General features: G+C 41.7%; 1 protein-coding gene across 1 annotated transcript in view; it reads left to right on the top strand.

The window, feature by feature from the left end:
• Positions 1-368: 368 nt before the first annotated feature.
• The window catches only part of lingo2b (leucine rich repeat and Ig domain containing 2b), a 41,103-nt gene continuing 28,457 nt past the window's right edge, over positions 369-13,014 (top strand). Inside the window, exon 1 of the mRNA XM_020608716.1 lies at positions 369-641. The gene's annotated coding sequence lies outside the window, so the exon portion shown is untranslated. The remainder of the gene's footprint in view (positions 642-13,014) is intronic.

Here is a 13,014-nt window from a genome sequence, read left to right as displayed (position 1 = left end):
CAGACATCAAAGGTTCCCTTTTGGATCCATATGAGCCGTCAAACTACTTACTTTAATAGCCTAAATACATCCATTTAATCTGTAAAGACTATTTCATTATCTGGTTTGTTCCTCCATACGACAGATCCTCCATAAAAAATCACCAGTCATTTTCTTAGACATCGTCAACATTTGGGGTGCCACTACGATTTTAGCTTTTATTATTCCGTGGTTCCATCTGTACTGGGGATCATATTTTGATCCCCAATATTTCATTTCAAGCTTTTACTCTGAAGGCAAAGTCGCCTAGTCTCGCTGTAGCCGCTAGTTTAACGCACCTATCTCTCTCCTCTCTGTGTCTCTTTCTCTCTCTACTCACCGTCATCGAGTGCTGTGCCATGACTGAATGTTCAACCTAGAGCCGCCGTCAGGAAGGATGAGCTGCCAGCTCGCCGGAGACAGAACCAGATAAAATAAATAAACAAACCTCGTGAAGGTAGTTTTTTCATGGGAGACAGTGGAAGGAGTCAACTCAAGAAGAGGATTGCATTCCCAGTCTGTGCAAGTGTGCGTTAGTCCCAGAGTGTGTGAGCGCCACCGACACCCCCTCGGTGATGTAAAACGTGAAGGTGGATTTTGGCATGTGGAGGAGCAGGTAGAAGGTAAGACTCCTCACACTACTGAATAGAACTGGCTTATACTTTCGGAAGGTGGTGTCTCCTCTGGGTTTAATCTCTCGCCAAAATGAATGAAAACATTTTCCTGCGACTCACTATTAACTGGCTGTTAACTGGCAAGAAACAGATATTGACACTTGGTGTCACTCAGCAGAGTGAAGGCGTGGTTCCTATCTGAGCATGAAGTGAGAGGAATTTGGAAAGACTGGAGTAATGAGTAGTTAAATAAATAAATAAGAGAAGTGATGAGGTCCCTGTGAGGTCTGCGCTGATGGATGGAGATAAAAGCTGCGCCTCAGTTTGGGAGTGATGTAGGTGTGGAAAATGTGGTGCATTCCCTGTGTGAGTTTGGGTGGATGGCGACAGTAAGGCACCCCACCCCCCGCCCCCGCAGCACCTGGACGATGAAAAGGGATTCAATGAAGTGATGATGATAAAAGACATTTTATCATGAGAATCTGACTCATTTTTTTTTACTAAAGGTTGTTTCAATATAAAGATTGCAACTGTGTGCTGGTTGACAGGGTGACACCAGTAGACTTCATCAGGTGGATAAAACCCTGCCCGTGCTGCCCAGCATGGGATGACACATGCACTGTTTGAAGTTACAGTCTGGCGCTCTGCTGTGAGTCAAAGTGGCCCTGCAGCAGAGAAACAGTCCTTTTTTATGTACCCCCAGAGCAGACCAGGATCTCTAAAAGCCTGCGGGGGTGAGATCTAGCATAGATATGTTCTTTTAATGCAGCTGAGTGCTCACAAAAACCCCTCACTTTACACACTTCTCTCCTGACCTATGAGAAATAGACTGAATTAAAATTAGATGTGTTGCAGCTGAGGGACTCAACTACTGTCTCTCGTCTGACCTCCGCTAGCATTAATTGAGAATGGCATGACAGCAGAAATTGTGTGTAAATTTAATCTGGTAGGTCTTGACTTTACAAGATTATGAGGAAATTGCCACAAATGTATGTGCACGACATAACTAAAAATAAAAAGGGGCATTCAGGAACAGTAGTTTGGTGATCTGTTTCAAATAATTGATCACTCTGCCCAAATTCTTAACATCTTGCACCCATACATATTGAACTTGAAACATATGTTTTTATAAGTTTTATTGTGAGAAATGAATTCAGGTACACGTACCTGAGGGTTTTCACTGCTGCCGCCCCCATTGTCTCCAAACAAGAGAGATGCTAATGTGGGAGGGAAAGGATACAGGCGTTACCGCTGCAAAAGAGAGAGAGAGAGAGAGTGTGTGTGTGAGGTGTTTCCATGGCAACCTGTCAGGGGTGTGTTTGGTCCCCAGAGAGGAGGAGAGGGAAGAGAAGTGAGGAGAAAACTATCCCTCGTTAAGGGTGATAGGGGGATGGGAAAGGAGATAATGGAGGGGAAGAGGGGAAGGTGGGATGATCTTCCCCTTTTCCTAGTGTTTACTTTTCTCCTTCATCGTGCTGTGTTCTCATCATAGGTTTCCTTTCCTTTCCTTATGCTGCCAACCACTGTTCAAGTAGGGCTTGTCATGTCTGTTTAGGGTTTTGTGGTTATTATCAAATGCATGAAAGTGTTCCTGTATTTGCACTTGCTTGAGGACATAAAGCTGCCTTTTTCCATTTACTGTTATTGTTTTCCACTCACTATGGTTACTCTTATACTCTTATTCAGCCTTGAAGTATCTTTCTTGGCCATGCCAGCTGTGGCCAAAATCTTGACCTCCACAACTTAAAGCCCTTTTTCCACCAAAGGAACTTTCCACAGTAAACAGGAACCTTTTGCAGAACTTAGTTCCTCTACCTGGAACCACGGTCAAAATTTTGTTCTGGGGTGTAGTTCCACCCCCCCAAAAAGTTCATAGTCAGGCAATGGGATTTTCTTAAAGAGCCCATGGCATGCTTTTCCTTATTTTCTGACTCATCTACAATGTTACAACAGTGAATTATCATCTTAGATGTGACCTAAAGCTAAAAGATGAGGTGTACTTATGTTCTAGTATTTCTATGCAGGAGCAACTCAGTTTATACACATCTTGCAAACTCTCGCTCTCGAGACTTTTTTCTAGTAAAATTAAGTATTGCATGATAGTTTAAGGATTTCCTTCAATGGTCATAAATCCAGGCAGTTGCACGTTCATGTAAGCTTGCCTGACATCCACCGGTGCCATTGTAAAAATGAAATTTTTTGATTGAGCGCAATTTTGAAGATATATTTTACCTCTGAGGTTACTGCATGTCCAGGAATGTTCCTGTACAGGGACTCCTTGTTTTACCTGACTAGGTCTAATGTGGCGTGAATGGAGTGGCCGGAAACCTACAAGCAGCCAGCCAGTGAAGCTCCCTGGGGTGGTGAATGATCAGCTTATCAACGCTGGAGTCCCCTGGAGCACAGTACCTGTTTGGTTTGTTTTGACAGCTTGAGGCCAGTGTGTCAGCCACATGTAATGTGTTGTTGGTTAACAAGCGGATTAATGACCCATCATGTTATTGTCAGTGCTACACTACCTGTTGGAATTACTTTTCCTACTTTGGGACTGTATGTGGTCGTGTGGGGGATCAGTGTTTCCCCACATGAACACGAACAGTGAACACTGGTTGAATTTACCGACTTTGGAGCTACTTGATAGTGAGCAATGTTTTCACTACTCGGTGGGACTTATTTTTTGGCACTAAACTGTGAGATTGCATGTGCTTTTATTTACTAAGGGGTTGCACTGGAGAAAAAGTAAAAAAAATGGCACAGCTTTAAGTTGTGAGTTTGGTCTCTGCACATTTGCAACATGTATCTTAAAGCATTACGTTTCACAGATGCAAAATAAAGTAGAGGAGAATGAAAATTTATACAGATACCCTCAGCACCTGATTTACCACTGCTGCAAGAGAGGGAACTGTGGCTGAAATTTTATGTTATGAGAAAGAAGGTTGCTTATAAATTACATCCCTATTTTTGAGATGCCAGAGAAGAATGTGAGGGACAAGCTTTCATGTCATACTATTCATCAGTTACTGAACAAAATGAAAGATGATTTGGCTACAGAAGACTGTGTGATTTCAGTGAAGAAATGTGTTTGTTGGTTTCTTCAACCAATCTTAAAGTTCAGTAGCATACATGCGCAATACAGGCACCAGGTCCTTATAAACAGAAGTGCATTCAAATGAACAGCTCTGTTAAATCCAGTCATGAAATTTCCTCGCTACTAAATATTCCACAGTCAACTGTTACTGGTATTATAACAAAGTGGAAGCGACTGGGAATGACAGCAACTCAGCCATGAAGTGGGAGGCCACATAAAATCACACTTTCTGCAGAGTCAATAGCTACAGACCTCCAAACTTCATGTGGCCTTCAGATTAGCTCAAGAACAGTGCGTAGAGAGCTTCTATGTCCCACTTCTTTTTAGCTAGCCTCTTCCTCTGAATGCTGTCCTGTACTTCCTCGTTCCACCACCATGTTTCCTTATCTTCTTTCCTCCTTCCAGATGACACACCTAGCACCTTCCTACCTGTTTCCCTGATTACTTCTGCTGTAGTTTCCCAGTCATCTGGAAGTTCTTCCTGACCACCCAAAGCCTGTCTCAACTTCTGTCTGAATCCCTCACGACATTCTTTCTTTTGCAACTTCCACCATTTGGTCTTCTTTTCTGTCTTTCCTCTCCTCTTCTTCCTGACCACCAGAGTCATCCTAGATTACCTCGTCTACATAGAATGTAGTCTACCTGCGTACTCCTACCTCCACTCTTATATGCAACTCTATGTTCCTCCCTGTTCTGGAAATAGGTGTTAACTATAGCCATTTCCTTCCTCTTAGCAAAGTCCACCGCATCTGTCCTTCTAGGTTCTGTAAAATTTGAGTCTTATAAACTCTAGTTACTTTATCAGCTTTAGTTACTTTTCATACCTTTAATTACCTTTCATAACTTTATTTTCCTTGTCTATAGATATTACAGCTGTATTGATGATTGTCCAGAACTACTGAGCTTTAGTTATTTTTAATTACCTCATTGAGAGTCGCAAGGGAGCAGACGGTGTTGTCCCCGGAGATTCAGCACTCACCTGCATGGGGAGACGACAGGGCAGTGGGATTCCATGTGCAGACGTCCTGTGTTCCTTGGATGGCAAGAACAAGTTCAGACTGGTATGGTTAAAATGATTTCAAGTGGACATGAGCTCCAACGCGCGCCAACGCAAGCTTGCATAAAACTCTTAAGAGTGCACTCAGGTTGACTTTATGGTTAAAACATCATCTCAAGGGTTAAAAATATTATTTTATATTTGAACTGGGTAAATTTGTGATATATGTTTCAGTTTAATTCATACATAACCTTGAACTGTGTTTAGTGTGTGTGTTTATTGTTTCTACACTGTGAAACAGTCCCTGGAAAAGTTGTTCATAAGTTCACAGGTAACTGGAAGTACATATTCTGAGTTATTTGAATTAATATCATTTCTGGGAAATCTCTAATTAGTGTTCTAAAGGTGAGGATCATTCTGAACCTTAGACATAGTTTTTCATACATCAGAATGTCTCTTTTGCCAATCTGTTTTTTGTTTTTTTTAGTTTAAAAGAGTATGCACTGAATAGTTATTCCTTTGCTGTAATGAGCCGGGTGGCAAAAGGGTTACATGTGAAAGAAGACATTTTCAGCCCTGCATAGCTAAAAGTTAATCATACACTATATTGCCAAAAGTATTCACTCACCCATCCAAATCATTGAATTCAGGTGTTCCAACCACTTCCATGGTTACAGCTGTATATACTCAAACACTTAGGCATGCAGACCATGTCTACAAACATTTGTGAAAGAATGGGTCGCTCTCAGGAGCTCAGTGAACTCCAGTGTGGTACCATGATAGGATGCCGCCTGTGCAATAAATCCAGTCATGAAATTTCCTCGCTACTAAATATTCCAGTCAACTGTTAGTGGTATTATAACAAAGTGGAAGCGACTGGGAATGACAGCAACTCAGCCACAAAGTGGTAGGACACATAAAATCACAGAGTGGGGTCAGCAGATGCTGAGACGTATAGTGCACAGAGGTCACCAACTTTCTGCAGAGTCAATAGCTACAGATCAGATTAGCTCAAGAACGGTGCGTAGAGAGCTAGGTGGAATGGGGTTCCATGGTCGAGCAGCTGCATCCAAGCCATACATCACCAAGTGCAAAGTAAAGCGTCGGATGCAGTAGTGTAAAGCACACTGCCACTGGACTTTAGAGAGGTGGAGACGTGTTCTCTGGAGTGATGAATCACGCTTCTCTGTCTGGCAATCCCATGGACGAGTCTGGGTTTGGCAGTTGCCAGGAGAACGGTGCTTGTCTGACTGCATTGTGCCAAGTGTAAAGTTTGGTGGAGGGGGGATTATGAAGTGGGGTTATTTCTCAGGAGCTGGGCTTGGCCCCTTCGTATTCCAACGAGGAACTCTTAATGCCTCAGCATACCAAGACATTTTGGACAATTTCATGCTCCCAACTTTGTGGGAACAGTCTGGGGATGGCCCCTTTCTGTTCCAACATGACTGTGCACCAGTGCACAAAGCAAGGTTCATAAAGACATGGATGAGTGAGTTTGGTGTGGAAGAACTACCTCACAAATGCGCTTCTGGAAGAATTGTCAAAAATTCCCGTTAACACACTCCTAAACCTTGTGGACAGCCTTCCCAGAAGAGTTGAAGCTGTTATAGCTGCAAAGGGTGGGCCAACATCATATTAAACCCTATGGATTAAGAATCGGTTGTTGCTCAAGTTCATGTGCATGTGAAGGCAGGCGAGCCAATACTTTTTGGCAATATAGTGTAGAAACATGTATCATCGCAGGATAAAAATGATACAATGCAGTCAGTATAGTGACTCTTAATCTCTGCGCTCTTATTCTGAATACAGATTTGGCCAACAGGACAGTCTCTCTCCAGATGTAGCTCAGCAACACATTAGAGATGCAGCAAGCTATGGAGTGCTCGGTTGTTATTGGAGACGAATTTTTAGTTTGACAGAGAAGACAAGGCTAGTCTGTGGGGCCCTTTGCTGGAGTGTGATTAGCATTGCAGATGCAGGTTTCTGTAGGCGTCAGTTTCAACAAACTCAAGGTTCCCCTGTCTCCAGTACATGATTAAAATGTAACAGTGGTGCGTGGGAAATTCACAATAGCAGAATTATGCTCTGACTCTCAAAGAGCCTATTTTTTGCTCACGTATGTTGCACCTCCTCCTGCACACACTCTCTTTCTCTTGCACAAAAATACACTCAGGACTCAACACGTGTTTTTTACTAGCAGAGGCAAAATCATCTAAAAGTTGCCAACAGCCATTATTTTCTGCAGATATTCACTATCATAATTTAATATGTAAACGTGAAGGACAACATTGCTGGAAATGGGGGTCATGTAAAATTATAGAACAATGAAGAAAAGGACATAAAATTTCCAAGAATGGACAGCAGTACTCGCCTAATATGTTTAGAATGATCATCAGTGTAACTAAAATAATCATAACTGTTGCTATTATCATAATAAACGTAATTATAACAATGACCACCAACATAGCCAATGATCATAATCATAAAAACATCACAATAATCATAACAATAACACCATATTATGTAATCCAGCTGAAATGTCACATTAAAATCATTGCAGGTTATGATCCTTCCACTGACAACCAGGATTATAGTAGTGAGCAATATACTGTATTAGTGTTAACATAATTTACCCATACACATGCTTAAGGTATTTTCAGATTGCAGTCGGAAAACGAGGGTTATGCACCAGGGGCATGGTAAAGCTGTACCGGGATCCAGCCCCCCCCCCCCATTACTCAAATCGTTATTTTACTTGAATGTCTGCTGCTTGAATGAAATGTGATATATGAACTTCCTTTGCTTAGCTCACTCTTCCACTGCCATACAGCTGCTACTGAAACATCTACAGGTAAAGGTAAAATGTAGAGACATTAATCTTTATGAAAATATGTATTTTAACATATCATAAGAACATTCTCAACATGGTTTCATGGTGTAAACGTCTGGCCATTTCTTTGTATTGTTTTGCATCTGACATTGTCAAGCAGCCCCAGTTTGATTAGCTTCCTCCACACTTTCCTTTCCTGCCTCAGGTTCACTTGTTTGTTAAAAATGCATAAAACAAACAATATTTGGACTCGGTGACAAGAGCATCAAATATGTTATAGGCTATTCATTAAATGCAGAATGAACAGTTCAAAATGAACAAAAAAGGCTGCGTGTGGTGTATTATGCAACATATTTTGCATTCATTTTATTTCATGCCTATAAATAGCATTTTAAGAATAGTCCAGCTGATCATATGCACTGGTATAGAGAGCTCTAATTTACTTGACATTCAACATCCACGCCTGGTTACATATTAACTAACTAAACCTCAATAAATCTTTTTTACCAACTAAAGCAACCTCTTACACCTTAATTTCTCTGAACCTCTTCCCTGTCTCATCCCCCTCTACAGAATTTTCTTATGTCCACCTACAGAAGTCAGCCATGTTTGAGTCAAAATAAGATCATCAGTATTATTTAAAAACTTACTTTAGTTCCTGTCACATACCTCAGTCCAGTCCTTTATTTTGTTTCATGCACAGTACATGGATTGCTGCATGCACGCTGCAGTGCAGCGCTACGCCATGCATAGTATGCATACATGCACACTGTGGTTGATGAACCTTGACCACTGCACCTCATCTTGTATTTTGTTTTGACATTCTGGATTAGAACAGCAAATCATTTATTTTCCCGTTATTATCAATCTGGCACATGCCCCAGTGAAAGGCTTTTAATGACGTCTATGTCTTGCACTGCACATTTCACAATGTTTTGCGCCACAACTCAAGTAGAAACTCCCGGGAGTGCTGTAAAAAGAAATGCTGCTGCTACAATGCTAATGTTGCTAGCAGTAGATCACCAGTGTTATGTTTTAAAGGATCAGACTGCTTTTTTTTCAACAGTTTTGTGTGCTGATATTTCACTAGCTAAATAGGTTGTCTGTCTTTATCTGGTATTGACATGAGGGTCATATTATTGTACAATTTAGGCTTCGCCCTCTAAGAGCTGTCGCTATTGGGTTTATCCCTCGCGCATGCACAGTCCTGAAGAGATTCTTTCGCGCCCTGTGCCCTGCACTGGGCTGTCCCCAAAACAGGTCCACTGCAATGGCATAAATGCCACTGTGACCTGTGATCGGCTCCCTACACCAGCACTTTTTCTTCAGCTGGCGGGGGTGGAGACAGCAGGACTGCCAGCTTAGAGTCCAAGCTCGGGTTACTGTACGTAACCATTGTTCTATTTCGTATAGGCTTCGCCCTCTAAGAGCTGTCACTATTGGGATAAAAGCGCAGCTGGATGTAGTCAGTGCCCTGTTGGCACACCACCGTCAAAGAGCATTGAAACACACCTCAGCTTGCCAACATACCCCATAATAGCAGTCCAAACAACATCCTTTCTTCTGTATCAGGCCACTCCTGAGAAGCAGGTGCAATCATGCCCATATAAACACCGGACTGCCACTGTAAGAAGGCAGAATGGCCATTCTGTTAACAGGGGAGGAGAAGTGCAGGGAAGAGCGCATAGATAACAGTTAAATTGCAAGAGCATACAGGCGCTAGCAGCGTACAGAGATAATCAGATGCCCATATTACGCAGCTGTTGTCTCACAGTAGTAATAGCAATATTACCAACGAAGAACATGAGTACCATGCAGAGCGTACAGACAGAGTGCGTCTGTGCAGGAGGGGCCCACACGCACACACAGCAGGTACAACGGCGGCTTGCATTGATAGTACAGTCAAGTGAGTGTACATGGCTAACAAGCAATCACCTGAGCGAGAAAACACACGTGGAATCAGCGCTTGGTGGTGGTTGTTCGAAGAGGGAAGTCACTCGGTCGCGTACAACACTCAGGACCAAGTGAGCCATTGGAAAACTCGGATGTGTCTCGAAGGTAGAATACGTAGGGTCAAAAGACACGGCCCATGAGGCTGCCATGCAGATTGTAGCTTCCAGTCAAATATGTAGAGCCTTCACTGATGGTTTGAACGTTTATTTGGAGGTCAATAGTTTTATTGCACAAACCAACGTAAGAGCTAAAGAAAATAAAGGACAGAACCATAAATTAAAACCGTGTAGGACTACACTCAATTCTATGAAAAACTAAATCAATAGCTGGTTGGCTAGCTTATATACATCAAGTCAAATAATACTGTATTTTAAACATATAAAATGTAAGACAAACCTTGTTGCCAACGTTGACTGGAGCTAAACAGCAAACTAAAGTCTTTTTTGTTGTTTTATCACGTTTGTGTAGTCTGTGTTGTCCTTATGTGTTGTGCTTTTTCTACCGCCGTTTTTTCCTATTTTCTTCCGTTCTTGTCTTTTCAAAATAAACTTCCATGCACACAGGAAATAACAAAACAAAAGTCCTAAACAATACATTGCACAAATAATCTGAAAAACATTCCTATACTTATCACAGCTTAAACATAACAAAAGATGTCTTTTACACTCCCATCAAATTATGAGTGTTTCTTAACAATGAACTTTAAAACACTGGTAATTTCTACTTAGAAAATTACCTCTTTACAGAACACTTAACATATTTGTTACGTTTACCATTGCTTTTGTTTGTTTATTTAATCAGACTCTAATAGCCGAACTATCTTATGAACTGGGCGTTCCAACACTGTGTGTGGAACCGCCTTGCGTCATTGTTTATGTATCCTAAGACGACTTTGGAGTCTGTCCAAAAGAACTCTTCCACATTGGTGTAAGTAAGCTCCTCTTGGAGTATGTTACTCACTGTGACTGAAACCGCTGCAGCAGTCAGCTCTAATCTTGGGATAGTGGACACCTTTGTAGGAGATACACATGACTTCCCCATGATGAAAACACAATAAACATCTCCACACTCATTCCTTAGTCTCATGTAGGAACACTGTCCATATCCTGTAGTACTCGCATCTGAGAAATGATGCAGTTCTGTTTTCACAACCTTTCCAAAGTTGTCAGGCATGTAACATCTGGCAACTTGTAGTTTCCTTAGACTGACAAGATAATTTTTCCAGCTCTCCCACCGTGGTCTAAGATGCTCTGGAAGTGGGTCATCCCATCCTGTACCCTGTCGACACATTTCTTGTAGGATTCTTTTTCCCTTTAGCAGATAGGGGGTGACAAATCCAAGGAGATCGAATATGGAAGCAACAGTGGACAATACTGTATGTTGCGATGTGTAGGAGGCTGGTCCTTCAGTGTAATGTTGAATGTGAAACAGTCCTTTTCAGTGTTCCACTGAATCCCTAGTGCTCTCTCCAACTGGACATCACTAAAAGTAAGATCCTTTGATGTCATATCTGTGGCTTGTTCTGATGTAGGTATACTTTGTAGAACAGCACGACTGTTTGACACAAACTTGTGTAGGTGTAAACCACCCTTGGTACATAGTTCGCGTGCTTATTGTGCAAGTTGTGTAGCCATTCCCACAGTCTCTACGCTTGTGACTCCATCATCCACATAAAAGTCTCTGGTCACAAACTGGGCTCCTAATGGATATGAGTTACTGTTTTCCTTAGCCAGATGTTTCAATCCATAGTTTGCCCATCCTGGAGAAGAGACTGCACCGAAAAGGTGTACTTTCATCCTGTATTCTTCTAGGTGTGTGTTTAGGTCTCAATTTTTATACCATAGGAAGCGGAGGTAGTTGCGATCATTCCCTTGGACATGAAACTGATGGAACATTTTTTCTACATCACACATCAATGCAATGGGATGTTGACGAAACCATATGAGAACACCTGTTAGGTTGTTAATCATGTCTGGTCCTGACAAAGGGTGTTCATTGAGGCTTACCCCTTTATGTTTGGCTGAGCAATCAAACACAACTCTGAGCTTTTCTGGTTTCTTTGGATGATAAATACCATGATGAGGTATGTACCATTTTTCACCAGGTAGTCCATCATCTGGAGCTTCTTCTGCCTCACCTCTTTCAATTATATCACTCATGTACCTTATGTAATCTTCCTTGTTGAACGAAAAAAAAAAAAAAAAGTGAAGTGGACAGGGTTTTTTCACACTGATTCTAAGGCAGAAAAAGACAGAAGGGACTTTATTAGTAACTAGGTTTACTGCAAATGTAGCCAGTGCTAAAAGACACATATATAGTACAGAACACACTGTATACTGCGAGTCTCACATCTTGCTAATTAATCAGTCATTTCACTTTTAAGATAATGAAAAATAGGCTGCAAAGATTGTAATCGGTCAACCAAAAGTGAAATTACTTTTAAAAACTGCAAATTGCAAGCCAAATTCTGAATACGTGATGTTACTTGATTTCTATGGTACCACAGGTACAGTATTAGCTGTCATAGGTGCTGGAGAATGTGATTTCTCCAGCACTGACGACGGCAGCATAAAAGTTAATACTATAAAAATGTGTGCTCACAAGACTTTTTTAAAAACAGAATAAAGTATTACGTGATAGTTTAAGGATTTCCTTGAATGGGCATCCAATCCAGGCCGTTGCACATTCATGTGAGCTTGCCTAACATCCACTGGTGCCATTGTAAAAGCGGACATTTTTGACTTGCCTGGTTTTGTGGATATATTTTCTAAGGGTGAGTCAATCCGATATTAAGTATCAATATTAGTCCAATATTGGCCAAAATCTGTGGATCGGATATCGCAAAGAAAGGGGCGTATAATCCGATCCGATACACTAGGAGAATTTGTTTTAAACTATCATATGACTGCTTTACGAGACATGAGCGACGTGTTCTAAAGCGAGACGTCACATGAACAGTAGCGTCAACGTGATCGACAGGCATGCGTGAGACCGATCAGCGTTACCATGCCGGCTGTGTGGAGTTATTTTAAGCTCAGCGAAGAGGACAAAAGCAAAGCTGAATGCAGTTTATGCAATGTGAGGGTTTCGAGGGGTGGCAGCAGCGCTGGAAACTTGAACACCACCAACTTGATTAAACACTTGCAAAAACATTATGGAAAGCAGTATGCTGAATTTATACACGCAACTAATGCCAAGAAGCGTGTCCCACAGCAACAAACATTGCAGGAAACAATTCAGAAGTGTGAGAAACTCACCCCAGACAGCAACAGAGCTAAACAGATAACAGAGAAAGTTACAGAATTCATTGTGCTTGATGACCAGCCGCTTTCTGTTGTTGAAAATGCAGGTTTTGTCATGATTCGGTTCCACTGCTTCCTGTCTGGCTTTTATTTTGACACCATTTCCTGTTTTGTTTCACCTTAGTTCTGGTCTTTTCTTTACGTTCATCACTCACATTAGTTTCACCTGCTTCGTTGTTATGTGCACCTGTTTTCTTCCCTATTTAGGCAGC

The sequence above is a fragment of the Monopterus albus genome, unplaced genomic scaffold (genome assembly GCF_001952655.1).
Source record: "Monopterus albus unplaced genomic scaffold, M_albus_1.0 scaffold94.1, whole genome shotgun sequence".
Classification (NCBI taxonomy): Eukaryota; Metazoa; Chordata; class Actinopteri; order Synbranchiformes; family Synbranchidae; genus Monopterus; species Monopterus albus.
This window is presented reverse-complemented; position numbering and strand designations above follow the sequence as displayed.